This window comes from Sciurus vulgaris (assembly GCF_902686455.1).
Source record: "Sciurus vulgaris genome assembly, chromosome: 17".
Taxonomy (NCBI): Eukaryota; Metazoa; Chordata; class Mammalia; order Rodentia; family Sciuridae; genus Sciurus; species Sciurus vulgaris.
Window position 1 is genome coordinate 42,420,771 of NC_136478.1, and position 19,235 is coordinate 42,440,005.

The 19,235-nt window shown below is 45.7% G+C and overlaps 1 protein-coding gene across 2 annotated transcripts in view; it reads left to right on the top strand.

The window, feature by feature from the left end:
- The window catches only part of CHST8 (carbohydrate sulfotransferase 8), a 119,553-nt gene that overhangs the window by 25,925 nt on the left and 74,393 nt on the right, over nt 1-19,235 (top strand). Inside the window, exon 1 of one of the 2 annotated variants that reach the window (XM_079118566.1) lies at nt 10,667-10,744. The exons of the other annotated variant lie outside the window; for it this stretch is intronic. The gene's annotated coding sequence lies outside the window, so the exon portion shown is untranslated. Of the gene's footprint in view, nt 1-10,666; nt 10,745-19,235 lie in introns of those variants that run through there. 2 annotated transcript variants of the gene reach the window in all.

A 19,235-nucleotide genomic window follows, 5' to 3' on the forward strand; every position in this document is an offset into this window, starting at 1 on the left:
AGGACACCCGGTCGGTGTCTGCTGCAGAAGTAATTGCTTATCGTTGGGGAGAAATATCACTTTTGGGGGGGTCACAGAAGTGATCTGTGCCATGAGCACATTGGGGGAGAAACTGAGCCTGAGTTGGGGCTGTTTCATCTCTTCACATTGCCACATTTTGCTTTATATCTTCTGAGTCTCTGTTGCTCGAGGCCTACAGATTCCTAAGAGTTGCACATTTTTTTTAGATTGTTCTTTTTCATATTCAATTGCACCTCTCCTTACCCCTGTTAGTGACTTTTGCCTTGAGTTCAGTTTTATATAATATCAGTGTCAGCTTTTCTTTAGTTCCTCCTTCCTGATATTTTGTTTCCTGTCCATTTTCCAGCTGTGACGCTTTTTGAAGTTTGTCACCCAGACTGATGATCTTCGTCTCTTGGTGCATGACCAACAGTGGACACTGCATGTGTGTAAACCTGTTTCTTATTTTATTTATTCTTTTTCAATATATAACAGTAGAGTGTTTTTTGATATATCATACATACATGGAGTATAACTTCCCATTCTTGTGGTTGTACATGACATGGAGTTACACTGGTCGTATATTCATGTATGAACATGGGAAAGTTATGTCCGATTCATTCTACTGTCTCCTATTCCCATCCCCCTCCCTTCTCTTCATTCCCCTTTGTCTAATCCAATGTACTTTTATTCTTCCTCCTTCCCTTATTGTGTGTTAGCATTTATATACCAGAAAGAATATTCAGCCTTTGGTTTTTTTGGGATTGACTTATTTCACTTAGCATGATAATCTCCAGTGCCATCCATTTAGGCAAATGGCTTAATTTCATTCTTCTTTATGACTGAGTAATATTCCCTTGTGTATATGTACCACCTTTTCTTTATCTATTCATCCTTTGAAGGGCACCTAGGTTGGTTCCATAGTTTAGCTATTGTGAATTGAGCTGCTATAAAACATTGATGTGGCCATGTCACTATAGTACGCTGATTTTAAGTCCTTTGGGTATCTAACAAGGAGCGGGATAGCTGGGTCAAATGGTGGTTCCATTCCAAGTTTTCTGCGGAATCTCCTCACTGCTTTCTAGAGTGGTTGCACCAATTGGCAGTCCCACTAGCAATGTATGACTATGCCTTTTCCCCCACATCCTCACCAACATTTATTGTTGATTGTATTCTTGATAATTGCCATTCTGACTGGAGTAAGATGGAATCTCAGTGTAGTTTTAATTTGCACTTCTTTTTTAAAATTCTTTATTATATTATTTTGATTCATTTTACACAAATTTAATTGCTAGAAATATTGAACATTTTTTTCATATATTTGTTGACCATTTGTATTTCTTCTTCCATGAAGTGTCTGTTCAGTTCCTTTACCCATTTGTTGATGTGGTTATTTGGTTATTTTTTTTTTTTTCTTGGTGTTACTTTTTTTTTTTGGTGGTGCTGGGGATTGAACCCAGGGTCTTGTGCTTGCAAGGTAGTGTTACGTTTTTTTGAGTTCTTTTTATGTCCTGGAGATTTATGCTTTATCTGAGGTGCAGGTGGCAAAGTTTTTTTCTCCTGTTCTATGGGGTCTTTCTTCATGCTCTTGATTATTTCCTTTGCTGTGAAGGAGCTTTTTTTAAAAAAAGTATTTTTTTAGTTGTAGATGGACACAATATCTTTATTTTATTTATTTATTTTTATGTGGTGCTGAGGATCAAACCCAGTGCCTCACACATGCTAGGCAAGCATTCCAGCACTGAGCCACAACCCCGGCCCATGGCAAACCTTTTTAGTTTGATTCCATCCCATTTATTGATTCTCGGTCTATAAACCTGTTTCTAAAGGTGGCATAGAATATAAGGAAGGGCAAGGGCTAGGGAGCCTGGAAGCCAAGTGCGAGTCCTAGCTCTGACTCAAACCAGCCTGGGGACTTGCAGATTCTTAACCACCAAGGCCCAGTTACCCCATCTGTAAAATGTGGTAATAGTTCCTACTTCATGAGTTTGAGCATTAAATAAGCCAATATATGTAAAATGCTTAGGTCACAGCTAGGCATTTAACAATCAGTTAATGTTAGATGGGTTTAATCCCTGAATATTATTGCCATGACTTTATTCTGGGCTTATTTCTATTACCTTCTTTGTTGTTTCTGTTTATCACACTTCTTTCTTGTGCTCCATTCATTTAATACAATATTCTTCATTTCTTTTTCTCTGTTGATTTGAGAGCTACAGATCTGTTTCATCATTTGATTTAGTGCCCTTAAAATGTTAACCTATGATTGAACTATAAATTTTTTGGCAAGTATAAAGTTATCTGTTATTCACCAAAACAATCAAGGCCCTTCACACAGCGCAACTATACACTCAGTGAGCGTTCTTCCCTGTGGTTTATCGTGATAGTTGAGAATTTTTTTCCACCAGAATACAAAAATGTATTAATATTTACAGTTGGTAGTTAATTAAATTTATTAATAAATTGAATTAATGTTCTGTTTTGCAAATCTTCCTCTTTCTGGGTTCATTTTCCTTTGTGCTGAAATATATCCTTTAGTAATTCTTTCCATTTAGGTGACGGACTTTCTTAATTTTGGATGTCTGAGAATGTCTTTATTTTGCTCTGATTCTTGAACAATTAAATAGGATTCAATATAGCACTTTAAAAATATCATTTTATTGCTGGTCACTGTGGCACATTTCCTGTAATACCAGCTACTTGGGAGGTTGAGGCAGGAGGATCAGAAGTTCAAGGACAACCTGGGATATTTAGTGAGACTCTGTCTCAAAATAAAAAATAAAAAGGGCTGGGGATGTAGCTCAGTAGTAGAGTGCTCCTGGGTTCAATTCCCAGTACCAGGAAAAAAGTTGCATTGCTGCATTGTCTTCTTGGCATCTCTTGATGCTTAATCTGCATGCTGTCAGTCTAACGATTGGTAAGTATGGTAGTCCCCCCTTATCTTGGTTAGCTTTTCCATTGTTTCAGTTACCTGTGGTCAGGCACAATTTGAAAATATTAAATGCAACATTCCAGAAGTAAACAGTTCATAAGTTTTAAGTTGCACCACTGTTGAATAGCATAGCATCTCGTACAGTTTTGTTTGTCCCACCTGAGAGGTGAATCTTCCCTTTGTCCAGCATATCCAAGCTGGATATGCTTCCTGCCTATTAGTCATTTAGTAACCATTGGATTGACTATTATGGTATCACAGTGCTTGTGTTCAAATTAACCCTTATTTTATTTAATAATGGCCCTAAAGCACAAGTGTGTTGATGACAATTTTATTACAGAATGTCATTACAGTTGTCTTACTTTATTGTTAGTTATTATTTCCAGTCTCTTACTCTACCTAATTTATATATTAAGTTTTGTGGTAGGTATGCATGTTTAGGGGAAAAAGTAGCATACATAGGGTGCAGTATTATCAGTTTTAGGCATCACTGAAACTTGGGGCCCTGAAAGATATCCTCTGCTGATAAGGGGGGACTACAGTATCTTTTATGCCTGATAAACTTTAAGATTTTTTTTTTCTCAGTTTTTGGTATTCTGGAGTTTTACCAAGATAAGTATCTTTATTGATTTTTACCATGTACTTTGAATATATTTTCAGTGTAAGAAATTATGTTTGTTCAACTCCGGAACATTCTCAGCCATTATCCCCTCAATTTATAGATTTTTTTTTTTTTTAACCAGTACCCTGTTCTTTTTCTAGAGCCTCCCTATCAGGTGAACAAGGTGATTCTTTTTAACCATTGTATGGGATTCTGGAGTTTAGATTTATTCACTGAAGCATTTACTTAATATTTTATTTTAATATTTTATTTAAACATTTTTCTACTAATGGATATGTATACTTTCCTAGTGTCTTCCATTAAAAACAACGCTGTAGCTAACATTTTTTTTCTCTCTTGTCATTTTTGTTTGATTCTGTCTTTTATTGCATTGTGGTTAGGTAATGATTTCCACTGAGATTTCTTTTCTCTAGTTCAATATAAGCCCACTTTTCTACATAATCTGTGAGTGATTGAGAAAACTACATTCTAGTTGCTGAACACAAAGGAGTGAGAGGGAACACCAGACTTTATTAGTCAGATCCTTAACTTTCTTCATTTAATTTTGATTGCATAAATTGTTCATTTAAAATGTGTTAAAACTTTGATGACTGGGGATTTGTCAAGTCCTTCTTTGGCCCTAATCCTTTATAGACTTTGAAGCTGTGTTGGGAGATGTATCCATGCCTGTCCATGACAGGTCACTCGGGGCTGATTCCTGACATCCCCCATGTCTTAATAAATCTGAGTTGGTTCCTTGGGCTCTGCCTGGCTTCCTAGCCTCTGAGAGGCGGCCCAGCCTTTTCCAGGTGCCATCTGCACTGCTTGCAGGGATCCCTCACTGGATCTGACTTGTTGCCACACTCTAACTGGCAACTAGAGTTTGTATGGAATGTTCCCCAAAGGCCCATGAGTTAAAGGATTGGCTTCCAGTTTGGGGTGCTATGGGGAGGCGGTGGAACCCATAAGAGGTGGGGCCTAGTGGAAAGAAGTAAGGTCATTACAGGCATGGCCTTGAAGGAGATATGGGGGCCCTGGCCCTTTCTGATTACTCTCTGCTTCCTGGCTGCCATGTCGTGTACGTGCCTTCTCTTCTGCCTGCTCTCACCATGATGTACTGCTCTGCCAACAGGCTTAAAGGCAGCGGGGCCAAGTGATCATGGATCCAAACCTCTGAAACCTGAGTCAAACTAAATCTTTTTCCTTTTGAGTTGCTTATCTCAGTTATTTTGTCACAGTGACAGAAAGCTGGCTGACACACCAGTTTTCCTCTGTGGATGCAGGCCCGCCCCCTCACTCCCTTTTTCTATTTCTTTGGTCCTTCCAGTGGGAACATGGAAGGGAAAGGAATAAAACAGTGGTGCTTGCTGCCATTCTTAGCCCAGACCCCCTTTGCTTCTGCTGCTGTTTCTGCAAACATGAAAATTCCTTCTCTGCTGACTCAGCTGCAGTGCCTTCCTCAGCTCAGGGCCCCACTCTCTCTAGGTGAATGCCGTCCATTCATACGTGAGTTTGTGACAGGAAGGACTGTTTCTAGCACCTCTGACTCTCTATGTGGGGGCACAGAGCCATGTGGTGCTAGCAACCCTGCGTGTTTTCTGTTGGCCTGGGGATACCTGAAGCCACGGATGGTACTAGCTCTCTACATACTATGCTTATTCAGACCGTGGTTCATCAGGGAAAATGGAAACCATGGTTGAGGGGGACCACTGTACTCTGCTCTTTTCACCAGGCAGCACAGGAACTTGTTCTTCTGCTGAGTGGATGCTAGGGTGTGGCCATCTATAGTGTCTGTGGAGCACCTTCACTGTGCCCAGAATGGAACTGGATGCATTGTTGTGTTATCTCATGAAGTTCTCACAACAGACCCTTGAAGACGCCTGGAAGAGGAATTCAAGTTTAAGCCCCATGTGTGTGGTCATCTAGCTGGTCAGCAGCCTGGTGGGATTTTTATCCAGGTCCTCTGTTCCTGGCCCCCTCCAAAGCTCTGTAACTCCTGGACCCACGCTGCCTTTCCTCAAGGGAGAATCCCATAGCTGGGCCCTCAGGAGGAAGGTGGTGTCCACTATCCAGCCACCGTCTGCTCTGCAACCCACATAGCCCCTACCCTAGCTGTATGTGGGGCTCCCACTTCTTTGGCTGCCCCTACATGGGCCAAATGAATGGGCAGAGTAGCTACCCACCAATCTGGTTTCCCCCTGGAGCCAGAGTGGTCTTTTTTTGAAAAGAAAATGACATGCTTCACTCTCCTGGTCACATCCTTCCCACCAGACCTTTCTTGGGCACGCTCTCCCCACCCCCACCCCTCCTTCAGGTCTCACCACGCATGTCATCTTAGCATCGAGGCCTTCTCTCATGCAGACCAGGGCGGCATGCCGTGGTCCCTTACTCAGGGACTGACTGTATCACTGGGAACTCTGCAGGGAACGGACTGGGCTTCAGGTGCTGCACAGCACACAGACTGCCACATAGTAGGTGTTTAGAGAGGGTCTGTGGAACAAAGGGATGAGGTGAAGGTGCAGGGGTGGGAGAAAGGGAGGAGCCGGTGAAGGCAGGAGGGGAGGAGGAGGAGATGAACAGGGGAGGGAGGGCTGCTGCTGAGCCAGGCTCCAGGCTCGGCCTGTTCTGATCACCCGCTTCTGCCGCACTGTTCCCAGCGGGTGCCAACTCTGAATGCCTGTTTAAGTCACTCCACGAAGCTCAGCTTCTCAATCTGTTTTTTATTTGCGAGGGCCAGATCCATCTTCCTTTTTTAAAAGTCAAGCTTCTGAGAAAGTCATTTATATTCACAGTGATTCTCCTTTCAAATAGCTTCTTTGAATGGGGTATTTGGAGTCGTGGATCTTAGGGACCGTGCTAGGAGAGGCTGAGGGTCATGCAGCGACACCTTGACAGTGCTCATGCAGTACATGAAGATTCAGGGACTCCCAGAGTGGGCAGGAAGTGGGGTGGGGGGTGTCTCCAAATGCATGGGACATGAGGCGAGGGGCCTGCCAGGCCCTTTCCAAAGGGACCTGTGGGCAGTGGATCCCCTTTCCTGGGAAAAAGGAGAGCTTTATGAGGTAAAGGTTATGTTAGCATAGTGTCCTATCCAGACGTTTGTGAGCACTGAGATTAGTCTCTGCAACACCCACACCTTGGAATATTCTGGATAGTTTAAAAGCATGAAGTAGGTCTGTTTAAACCTGGGAAAAATGTCCAAAAGGTGTTGTTAAGTCAAAAAAGCAAACTGTGGAACAATATTGCATCTTTATCATTTATGACCAAAACTCTCACACACACAAAGTCACAATATCCTCTATTAACATATTTGTAAATACATATCTAGAAGGAAGTCTGGAAGGACTTCCGCTGATGATCCCAAGTGCAGAGTGGACTGAATGGGAGTGACTTTCTTCTTTGGGGAGGTAGTGGGGATTGAACCCAGGGGACTCTTTACCACATTCCTAGCCCTTTCTAATTTTTGAGACCAGGTCTCACTAAGTTACCCAGGCTGGCCTTAAACTTGGGATCCTCCTGCCTCAGATTCCCGAGAGGCTGGGATTACAGGTGTGCACTGCATCCAGCAGGGGTGACTTTCAAAGGAATCTGCACTTTAATTATATCGTTTGAAGTTTTTTCCTGTGAGAGTGTATTTCTGTGTACATGGGTATGGATTTAGAATTGGAAATCTATGTTGTTCGCTCTGAACGTCTGGAATTTTCATTTTTATTTCCTTGTTGAGCAGTTTACCCAGAGTTTATTAGATATCTCAAAAGGTTACTTGACAGATGATTTATAAATAAATCATGGGTATGTGTAGCTTAGGTCAGAGGTCAGCAAATGCTTTCTTGAAAGGCTGGGTAGTAAATATTTTAGACTTTAGGCCAGAACGTCTTGGCTGAAACCATTCAACTCTGCCATTGTAGCGTAGACTCTGTGAAAACGAATGGGCATGACTGTGTTCCAATAAACTTTATTTACAGAAATGTGGTTGGCAGGTTTGGCCTGGGGGGGCTGCAGTTTGCTCAGCCCTGGTTTAATTGATCTTAAGACACAGATGGGCATTTAATCAGAACTGTTGTGTTCAAAGGGAACCTGCAAAACTGGGGGCGGGGGTTGCTTTTCTTGAGCGCTGTCCTACAGCCTCTTCCAGCTGGCCCAGGGCGAGAATAGGGTGGCCAGAGCCCAGGAGCAAGACTGTGCCAAAATCGTCTCTGTGACTCTGCAGGGAGCAGGCCCTCTAGGGTGCCCCAGTGGTTCCCAGATCCTGTGCAAGTTCAAGGGGGCCTGAGCTTGCACATGCTGGGTACTCAGTAAGTGCTTGGGAAAGTGAACAGGCCTGTAAGGGGTCTGCCCAACCCCAGAGAGGCCCCAGATGTGGGCAGACTGGAGCAGACAAATGGTATCCTCAGGTTTGGTGAGAGACCTGTGGCATCCCCACAGTGGGTTCTGAAAGGCTGGCCTATGGCCTCCTGATGGGTGGCGGGATCTGCTGTGCCTCACCAGCTTTCTTGTGAATCATGTTCGAGCAGGTGGCCTGGGGTTGACGCTGAAGCAACTTGGGCTGCAGGACAGGAAGAGCCCATTAGCACACCTGGCCACACTCATGTGGCTGCAGACAGATTGAACATCTCATGTCCCGTGTGACTGGGAAGGTCAGGGGGTACCCAGAAGGAAAGTGTGTTTTTCCTCTACACCCTCCGAAGCCCTCCAGGATGCGTATGTGGACCTGCAAATGGGTGCAGCAGGGAACGGTCTCTAAGAGATAAGGACTCTGGGGTTTCCTCCCAGGCTCAGAGGAGAATTCTGTCTGCATGGGGTCTCATGAGTCCACAGGGTGAGAAGGAAGAAGACAAATCCAAGTGACCCAGGAAGGAAGAGGGGACAGGGTTACACAGAGAAGAGCAGAGTTACTTCAGCAGCAGAAAGAAAGGCCCGGAAAGTGAGAGGGGACAGGGCCTGGGCAGGAGACTGGAGGCTGTGAGGGAGGCTGTGGAGTTTGGAGTCGGGGGAGAGATACCCGGACAGAGTGGAGACAGGGGGCTCTGTACAGGTGGCTGGCCTGACCTGGGCAGTCCCGTTTGCTATCTTCAGTTTGAAGACAGACTTTATTAGAGGTTGATTGTTAAGTGATATTTTTCTGAAAGGGACCCTGGGGATGCCGAAGCCAGCCTGGTGGGGAGACCTTACGTGGTCATGGGCGTGTGTGGGTGTGCATGGGTGTGCACGTGTGCACGTGCGCACGTGTACCTAGGTTTGTACACATAGATGCTAGCCCAGGTGGGTGCAGCCAGCATCATCTCACCTTTAGTGTTTGTAGTTGGAGGTGCTGAGAGGTTGTGTCCCTTTGTGTCCCAGCAGACAGTGGTCATCTCCACGTGGATGTCACTTGGGGAACCTTTCCCTGGGTCTGGTCTTGGCAATGGGAAGGGCAGTGGGAGAAAGGCCTGGTGCAGCCCCTGAGCGCGATTCTTTCCTGCCCAGAGTCAGATCCAATTCTCACCCTCACACAGCCCAGCGCTGGCTGGCGCGGGCTCTGTTTGGTAACATCACAGCAAACGGCCACCTTGTCTCTATTTTGGTTCCTGCCAGTGCCTCCTCTTTCTGCACCTTCTGAGAAGCGTTCTTTCCTTCTGGAAAGCCTGGGTGCCAAGCACCCCCAGCTCCTTCCCGTTTTGGTAAATTAGGGAACAAATGGTGCCAAGTTGTTCTCGTCTCTTTCACAAGATGATTCGTAACCAGCTTATTTTCTTTTCCTCCATTGAGCGAACGCATTAAAACTAAAATTAAATCATTACCCGCAGCACAGACGACAATCCCCTTCGTAATTACATCCTCTTAATTGGCATCCGAGGACCCAGCTCGTTTTAAGGCTTGCCGGAAAATGTCTCCGACACATTTATTTATTTATTTTTAGGTTTAAAGGTCAACGAGAATATCTTACCTTAATTTGACAAGTGTGCAAGAAATAATGCAAGACTCATTTATGTTCAGGTAATGCACAAAGAAATCTATAAATCAAGCTGGGGGAATATTAGATGATGCCATATCGGAACCATCTGCCTTCATTCTCAGGAAAATCAATACCACAAAGAAAGCACCAAAGACGTAGTGATTTATGCTCTTGTGTTGGGGGAGAAATGTTGGCCATTTTTAGAGTCACTTCATATCATCCTAAAACAACAAGACCTGCAGGGAAGAGTGGACATAATCCCACATGTGTTAGAGAGCAGAACTGACTCTTGGTTCTCGATCTCGTCTCTGCTTGAGAAAGGACGATTCTGAGGTCCCTTCATCCCCATGACTCTGCCCCTTCTGGTATTATATGCAGGAAGGCTGCCATGCATGCCGAGATGGTGTGGAAGGGAATTAAACTAAACTGCATCTGAGTGACCGTTGCCAAGGGATAGAGGCTTATCACTTAGGGACCCTGGGTTTTCCATGCTATATGCATGCTGCTTAAAATCCTGCTTTCCTTTTGGGAACCTTCACTGGCCTTCCTCATCACTGGGCATGGGAACCCACAGCCTCCACCCTCTTGGATGTTGGGATTTGGTCCACAGATGTTTGAAATGGATTAGAGATGAGGGGCCATGGCTTGCGAGCAGAAAACGGTGGCCTTCGAGCAATTAGTCTTTGGAAAAACAAGTGGAATTGTCTTAACATTCTCTCCCCAGAGGTGGTTGAGAAGTGCAGTGGTTTCCCCATGAGATGGAGGAGAGGAGAAACAGATCAGGGGAACTTCAGGCAGGCGTGTCAGAATCTCTGGGGAGGGAAAGGAGGATTTAGAAAGTTTGAAAAAGAATATTTAATAACTGGAGAGGTTTTGTTGGAAGAGTTCAAAATGGAAAATTATGTTTTTATAATCAAACTATAGAAGGCAAAGCTTTTCATCATTTTCCTGGTAAGGAGGGTTCTACAGAATTTCAAGCAAAAGAGATTTTGTTCTATAACACTTGTGTTAGGTACATTCTGGACTGTCATTGTGTGTTTATGTTGCCATTTGTACTGTGGTTCCCATTATGTGTCATAAATGTAAGTGTTCTTTGTTTGAAGATGACTATATACTCTGAGGAAAAGTTTGATTTTTTTTTTTTTTTTTTACATTCACAACAGTGGGGCTCAAAACGGATTTGGAAAACTCGTTTGTGTTACATTTTCAGTGTTACCCTTTTTAAGAGCGGAAGTCGGTCCTGACACTACAACAGGAAGTTCCAAAGACCTCCAAGGTAGGATCATTTCCATCAGCCATAGGCACCTGTAAGCTGTGCTGGCACCTGACTGTGTGTGCCAGACAAACTCACAGACACACAAACACTTGCCTGCATCTTAGAGCGCCAGTATGGATGGATACCTGGCCTGCCATACCCCCTGCCTCTGGCTGCAGGCTACAGAGGTCTCCGTGGTTTCCAAAAATAAGCATGAGCATCAGGACTGTTGCTTTTGCTTTCTTTGACCCTTTTGAGGAAACTGTCAATGATGCATGAAGTTCCTGTCAAGGATGGATGGCTGTCTCTTACAAGGCTGGAGCATACCTCCTTCAGGGGTAGTGGCAAATTCTGGACACTGAACCACCCTCATGACTTCAATAATGTTGGACTGAGATCGTGTGAAATTGTTTCCCAAACCTGAGTGTTTTTTGGTTTCTTTCTGCAAAGCTGCTTTCTCTGCTTCGCATGAGAGAAATTAGCAATGGGTCACCTCACCGGGATCCCAAATGCCCATCACCCATCTGTACAAAACCCTCACAGTCCTAAAATATATAAATCCTCACCTTCTTGGGAAACTCCCATGAAACCTACACTGAGGGCAACTGGGCATAGCCAAGAAATTCAGAAGGTAGCCCAGGGGACTTCTTTGTAAAGCTTCTCAACAAATGTGACTTAGTGTGGACTTTAAGTTTTGCAAAAGGTTAAATCTATGATTGTCTATTATCTGTGATGACTGGATGGGAGGGAATGTGGTGCCCGGGTATGTGGTTAAAGGCACTGTCATTGCTGGGAGTGGTGACGCACACCTGCAATCCCAGCGACTCGGGAGGCTGAGGCAGGAGGATGGCAAATTCAAATCCAGCCTCAGCAACTTGGCAAGGCCCTGAGCAACTGAGCAAAACTCTCTAAACAAAATACATAAAGGGTTGGGGATGTGTCTCAGTGGTTAAAAACCCGTGGGTTCAATCCCTGGGACCAAAAAAAAAAAAAAAAAAAAATGTTATCATTAAGAAAATGCTGGGGTGCAGCTGGATAGGAAGAATAACTTCTAATGTTCTGTAGCACAGTAAGATAATAATGGATGACAACAATTAATTGTATATTTCAAAACAGCTAATAGAGAGGATTTTTGAATCCCAACACAAAGAAATGATAAATGTCTGAGTCAATGGATATGCCAATTACCCAAGTCTGATCATTACACATTGTATATATGTATTGAAATGTCACACTGTGCCCTATGAACATGCACAATTACAATATGTCAATTAGAAAATAACTTTAAAAAAGAGAAAAATCTTGTTTCCTTAAGCCTTGGAGACAGCCAATAGAATTGATTATGTCTCTGAACTGGAGTCAGATTTCTTCGAAGTAAATGAGCTGAATTGGAAAATAATATTAGACTTCCATGTGTTTTCCAGCAATGCTGAATTAAAGACAAGGATGTTGTGTGTGTCCCTGTGTGTGACTACAGGAAAAAACTTTACAACTATTTTCAAAATATACTCTCATTCCCTGCCAAGTGCCAGCCCTAGCATTTTGCCAAATTTCTTTTAGAAGACTTCAACCTTGTGAACAAAGTAATTAATTATGTAAGAAGAAAAGAAAAAAAAAATCCAAAACAACAGAAAAACCAACCAAACAAAAACCCCCAGTGTGCTGGGTACTGTGCTGTCTTCCTGATGCTGTGAAGTTGAATACCAATGCGTTCAAATTGTACCACTGGGTTCTTCTGATCTGAACTTAAATTGTCAAAGGTGAGGGGTGAGTGTTTGAGCTGAAGGTTACCATAAGTTTAATCATCAGGGAAAAAAGCAGCTGTGTCAGACTTTCCAAATTGATCATTCTGGATGGCACTTGGCACACTCAGCAGATGGAATTGAAATAGCTTTGCGAACACAGAACTTACAAATAAATACCAACCCCATTGCTCGTCAGGACACACGCCAGTAGAGGTAGCCTGAGGCCAGTGCTGGCTGCAGAACATGGTGCCAAGAATGGGCAGCTCACCCTCCTCTCTTGATGAAGTGCTCCTGGGCCAGTTTCCTGGAAGCCCTTTCCAGGAATGTCACATTTTTCTGTGCTCATGGGACATTTCCTGGAGACCTCCTTGGAAGCTTCCACAGCTCCTGTTTCTTGCAGGCATTCAGACCTTGCCAACTCTAGGATGTTGGAGTTGCCTGAGAGAAGGCCTCAGAGGATCTCTGTTCTTCCTCAGCATAGTCAATCACCCACCTGATCAAGCACGCTCTAGGAGCCAGGCACTGCTCCGGGGCATGACTGTACTGTCCAGTAGTCCTTACAGCAGTCTCGCAACACAGCTGAAAACCTTTGTCATCCACATTTTGCTGATGAGAAAACTGAGGCACAGAGAGGTTAAGTAACTTGCCCAGAGTCAGTTAACACAGCTGCTAAGTGGTAGGGCCAGAGTTTGGATCCAGGTGACTTGGCAGCTCCAAGCCCCTGTTCCACCTCTGGTCATCACCGTATGTCCTGTGGTTCCATTGTGCACACATAGTCTGGGCAGCTAGGGTTCCTAAGCTTCTGACTGGAAGAAATAAGCCAGGAGGCCAGGTTCGATGATAAGAGTGACTTACAGTTTTTACAGAATCCAGAATATCCATTCCAAAAAAGCTTTTGGCCAGCAAGTAGACCCAAGAGACACACTGATATCACAGCATCAAAGTAAACAACACGTGCTTTCCAACATCAAAATAAAGTCCTCCTCTGAAAGTACCAGTTCTCACATAAGAATGGCAGGTGCAGCTTTTCATATCATAGTTGGGGTCTCGCCAACCTGCATGGCTAGGGGGATCCTGCCAAAATCCAACTTAGATCATGTCCTTCCTCTGCTCCTGCATCACTCAGAGACAAAGCCAGAGTCCTTGCAATGGCCCATGGGACTAGCCCCTTTACTTCTCAGATCACATCATCTTTGACTCTCCTTTATGTTCACTTCTCTCCAGACACACTATGTATTAGGAAGGCCTCCAGCCCAGGGCCATTGCACAGGCTATTCCTTTTGTATCCGCATGGTTCAAATGGTACCTTCTTAATGAGGAGTCATGCATATTTAGGTCCTGAGACCCTGCCTCTAGCCTCAGTGTAGTGTCTGTTTCTCTCCTGATTGGAATACAGTTCTATGAGGGCAGGATCTTCCACTGATGGATCCTAGTTGCCTATAATAGTGTCAGGCAGGGAGAAGATGTTCATTAAATATTTGTTACGTGGATGGGCTACCTCTGGAGGTGAGAAAGAGGGAAGCAATAGGAGGGCTTCTAGGGTACTCTGCATATTGGTAATTGTTTTATTTTTTTAAGCTGGGTGCTGAATCCCTGGTACATGTGTGTGTATGCATATTTTGTATATCTGAAATGTTCCATAATGAAGTTTTAAAAATCAAATGGAGTCAGAGATAGGGCATTAGCTCAGTGGTAGAGTGCTTTCCTACCATGTGTGAGGCCTTTTGGTTCAACCTCCAGCACCACACACAAAAAAAATCAAATTGGGACAGAAAGTAAATTTTTATGTATGATTCGTACAAGTGGGATAATCCACTTCCTCACCTGAATGTATTGCTTTGTTACTGTGAACTACAGCATAGGTATCCCTTATGTAAAATGCTTGAGACCAGAAGTGTTTGGGATTTCTAAAATTTTCAGATTTTGGAATATTTGCATTTATATAATGAGATATCTTGGGGATGAGACCCAAGTGTAAGCACAAAATTCATTTATGTTTCATATACACTTTCCACCCATAGGCTGAAATTATTTTTATACAACATTTTGATTAGTTTTGTGTGTGAAGCAAATTTCACGGTGTGGAATTTTTTGCTAGTGGCATCATGTGGGCAGATAAGCTTTGGGGTTTGAAGCATTTTAGATTTGAGATCTTGAACCTAGGTGTGCTCAACCCATACCTGGTGTTGGTGGTTAGAATGGCAGGTTCTTCGGCAGATGCTTCAGAAGCAAGGAAGATGCAGAGGGATAGGAAGGGAGGGTTGGGGCAGGGGCTCTGACCAGAAGGGCAACTTGGCTTCTGTAAGCAGATGGCAAAAGAAAGGAAGGGAGCCCTGTGCTCACTGTTGTGTGAGCTGGGGAGGGCGAGAAACTCAGCCAGGATAGAGACTCCGCTGGGCCAGCTTCTAAGAGCAGGATGCTTAGGGTGGTGTCTGGCAGAGGGTCCTGCTTCCTTTGTGTGACAGAGAAGAGAGAGAAAGAGAAACGATGTTTTCTGAGCCACCGGGAAGGGTGAGGCAAGTTCAAGAGGGCGAATTCAAGGACCTGGATGAAGATGTCACACGGAGTCGTCTCTGGGTCTAGAGGCACAAACTCAGCGCTGAGACTCCCTGCAAGAGGATCTGACTCCTTATAAGATCCCCTTTGTGGACTTGTCTGGAATCACTTCCAGTTCACATATATGAATGCTGGAGGAGGAGGAGTCTTGGCTGCGTGGTCGCTCTGGCCCCGCCCAGGGCAGGGCTGTCGGTGGTTGAGGTGAATTGACCAATATCCGAGTCTCTTGCCTGGGAGGACACATCTGGTCCTCGTACATGCCAGGCTGCTTCCCGGATGTCGATCAATGCCTCTGGTCCTGATTCCTTTTGAGGAGTGTCATTGATCAGACCAGATGAAGAACAAGTGCCACAATGGGGCGGGGGGAGTGAATATTCATTTGGAAATGTCAATGAGCAAGAGGGGATTATGCCTGCGGTGACTTGCCTGGCAGGATGGATTTCTGACAGGAGGTGAACCACATGCCTGTGGGGGCTGAGGGCACCAGCCAGTGACCTGTGGTAGGGTGGGGAGAGGGGACCAGAGAAAGTGTGGAACCGGAAGGTCCAACACGTTTCCCTCCCACCCCACCCTCCCCCAGTTCTGGAGTGCTGATTAAAGCTGGGGCTGAGAGTGCTTTTGGGTGTGTGGGTATGTCCTGCCCAGGGCCTTTGTCTTGAGGTGGGTCACTGTGTACAGTGACCATGAGGCCTAGGGATAGCTGCTCTTGTGGAAGGGGCTGAAAGCTCTCAGGACACAAAGTTGCCAGCAGAGAGAAGGGATATGCTGAGCCTGCCTCCCTCCTAGGCATACTGCGGGGATTTCAGCTGGAGCAGGTCTCAATTTTTTTTGCGGGGGGGAATACCAGGAATTGAATCCAGGGGCACTTAACCACTGAGCCACATCCCAGCCCTTTTTATTTTTTATTTTGAGAAAGGGTCTTGCTAAGTTACTGAGGCTGGCTTTGAACATTCGATCCTCCTGTCTCAGCCCCTGGAGCTGCTGGGATTACAGGTGTGCAAGCCAAGACCCTTCTCACTTCTGTTATTGCATCCCAACTGTGCATAAATCATGGCTGGGGCCAGAGGGGCTGAAAATTTGAGACCAGGGTCCTGTATTATGGTGGCTCCTTGCCTTGGGATGAAGGGATGGATTCACCCATTTTGCCCTGGGAGCCCTGTCTCTGGCTAAGAGGCTTACTAGATGGAGGTGGCAGTCATTGCTGCTGGCCTAGGAGACCAGGAGCCCTGCCAGCCCGTTGCCAGGTGCACTGTCACCTAGGTGTGGCCTACCGCTCCCCCCAGCCCCAATTAACCATCTGCAGGAGCTGCCATCGGCATGGGGGAGGAACTTGGTCCTGCTTCTCTGTGCAAACTGTTCAGCTAATGAGGGGGTTTGTGAAATTTTTAATTATGGCTTCCATGCCTTGCTTAATTATTTGCATATGGCTTTTACAAGTGAGACGAGGATGTCTGCATGCAGCGCTTCTCCTCGGCCCCGCATTTGACTTTAATTAAAGGCAGAACCTGAGGTCTTTCCATCACTAATGATCGTGGAAAATTAGCTTCCAATTCCCAGGGGTCGCCAGAGTGATGCACCCTGAGGCAGAGAGGGGACCGAGTGGAGAGTGGAGTGGAGGCACAGATGGCAGATGGCCCTGCTGAGCTGCCACTCTCCAGCCCTCCCAACCCAGGCCACCCTCCCACCACCCTCCCTTTAGGCTGGGTGAAGAACAGGGCCTCACTGTCCTCTGCCAGGAAGGAGTCTGACCTCAAGCAGCCACTGGAATGGAAGGCAGCACTGTGAGATGCGGTGAGGGCAGTTGCAGGCTATTCTCCTGGTGGCTGGGTGCAGAGTAGGGCCTGGCCACCAATGGATTGCTCCTAGCCAATGGCCACAGACAGGAATGGGAGGTTCTGAAACGATGTGTCCATGTGTCGGTTCAGCACATGCTCAGCCCTACACACAGATACGCAGCACAGAGCAACGGGGGGGGGGGGGGGGGGGGGGGGGGGGGGGGGGACATAAAGGATTCTCTTTACCCATGCATGTGTATGTATCTGTGTTCAGAGTTCCCCTTCTATAAGAATACCAGTCCTTTAGGATTAGGGACTCACTGTACTGCAGTATGACCTCATCTTAACTAATATTCTGCAATGACCCTATTTACAAGGAAGGTGAGATTCTGAGGTGCTGGGGGTTAGGATTTCAACATAAGAATTTTGTGCGTGGGAGGGATGGATGTAATTCAACCCATAACAAGTGTAAGTGTGTGTATGTGTGTGTGTGCGCACACACACACACACAGGTGACTCAGGTGGGGAGAAGGAGGCAGAGGTGGACTGGGACGTGCCCTATATCCTGTGCCACACTCCCCTGGTTCCACCACAGTGACTGTCCTCCAGGCAGAGGCAGATGCCCTGTGCTGAAGCCCATGTTTCTGTACCAGTGCCATTGGGTCACAGAGCCGTCAGAGCCAGCTGCTGACCAGCAAGGTCACTGCAGCTTCTCTTCACACCAGCAGCTCACAGGTCACTGAGGCAAAGTTAGTTTTGCCTCTGCTCAGCTAACTTTGCACAAGAGACTTTGAATCAGTTTCAGACCCAGGGGTTGCATGCCATTTTACAATCCAGGCTACATTTTTCATAGCAAGAGTAGCACTGGGGGGATCCTAGTCAGAGCCAGCTTGGACACAAATTTTGATTGACTCAGGTAGGTTAGCCTTCCTTCCTCTGTCTCTCTCTTCCTCCATCCCTCTCTTCCTTTCTTTCTGCTTGAAATTGTGCATGCTAGGCATGTGCTGTACCACTGAGCTATACCCACAGCCCTTTGAATAGGTTTTTAACATGTGCATTACTTGCCAATTTAAGAATCAGAAACTTTCAGTTAGAAGTCCAGGTTTCCAAATTGGCAGATCTGAAGTTCTGGATCTGCTGCAGATGGTTATTGGATGTGTTATTTTAAAAATAATTGTCATTATAAAAGGGTCATATGGTTACTACAGGAAATTGGCTTCTTCAGACAGGTGCTCACTAAAGACCAGCAATTGACCGCTTTGGTTCTCTTCATAAAAATGCATGTTTCTACCTGTCTGCCTTCCTCTTTTTGGCAACCTTTTAAAAAGTCAGGGCTCAAGCAGCCCCATATGTAATAGATGACAGGGTGGTATAAGGGCACAAGCTTGGGGCCTGTGTGGATGCTGTTCTATTTTAAAATTCTTTCACTCAGCTGAGGGCTGCCTTCGTCCTTGGCCCACCCCCCTGGTCTGGCACACAGATACCATGGGGTACCACACCCAGGATCTTAAAAGTTTATCCCTTTTCTACCTGTGTCCTTAAGGCTGAGTGGTAAACACATCCAGCACTCAATACAGTAGAAAAGAGGTTACAGACTTAGGGAGAGAGAAACTAGACCCCCTTGCATGTTGTTCAGGATAAGTAAAGTCAGCAAAACCATTTGTAAAGAAGAATCTGTGCAGGAGTGGGCCCTCTGCAGAGAGAGCGCTGGGTCCCAGCAGCACATCTGCCTGCCCTGAGCCTCTTCCCTCTACTCCAGGACAGCCACCCATGACAGCAGGAATCTTCACAAATAGCCCCATGGTATCAGGCCACAAAGGAGCTACTTACTGGTCAGGAAAACTGAAGCTCAGAGATGTGACAAGATTATGCCCAAAGTCCCCAGTGAGAAAATGTAATGCTGAGAATCAGACACTTGGAGCCTGGGGCTGTCTTCTCTACACTATCCTCTAACCATTAACCGTGTTGGAGGAAAGCCCACGGCTCAGGGATCCATGGCAGGTGGACTGAGGACTACTAGGGAATAGTGAGAGATGAGACCAGGGGTGAGAGGTTAGCAGAGACTTGATCCTCAGGTTGCTTGTGGGTCACACAGGGATGTTTGAAGAACTCGGGACACAGGACAAGTGGGGCCCTCAGTTGGTTTAACTGAACTGACAGCGAATGTACTGCAGGATCTATACAAAGTCAGGGAGCTGTCCAGACCGTAGGTGCTGAATCTGTGTAGCACCAAGGGGTGGGAGAGACAGAAGGAGCTCAGAAGGCTGAATCTGTGGCTGGATGGAGCGGAAGAGGGAGGAGGTTAAGGAAGACCCAAATTTCTGTCTTTTCAACATCCCATGGAGAAATAAGGGAGCACCAACGGATCAGTTGGGGTAAAGGGGATTTGGAAGAGAAGATATCACTGGAAGACGATGGAGGGGTGAAGTCTCACGG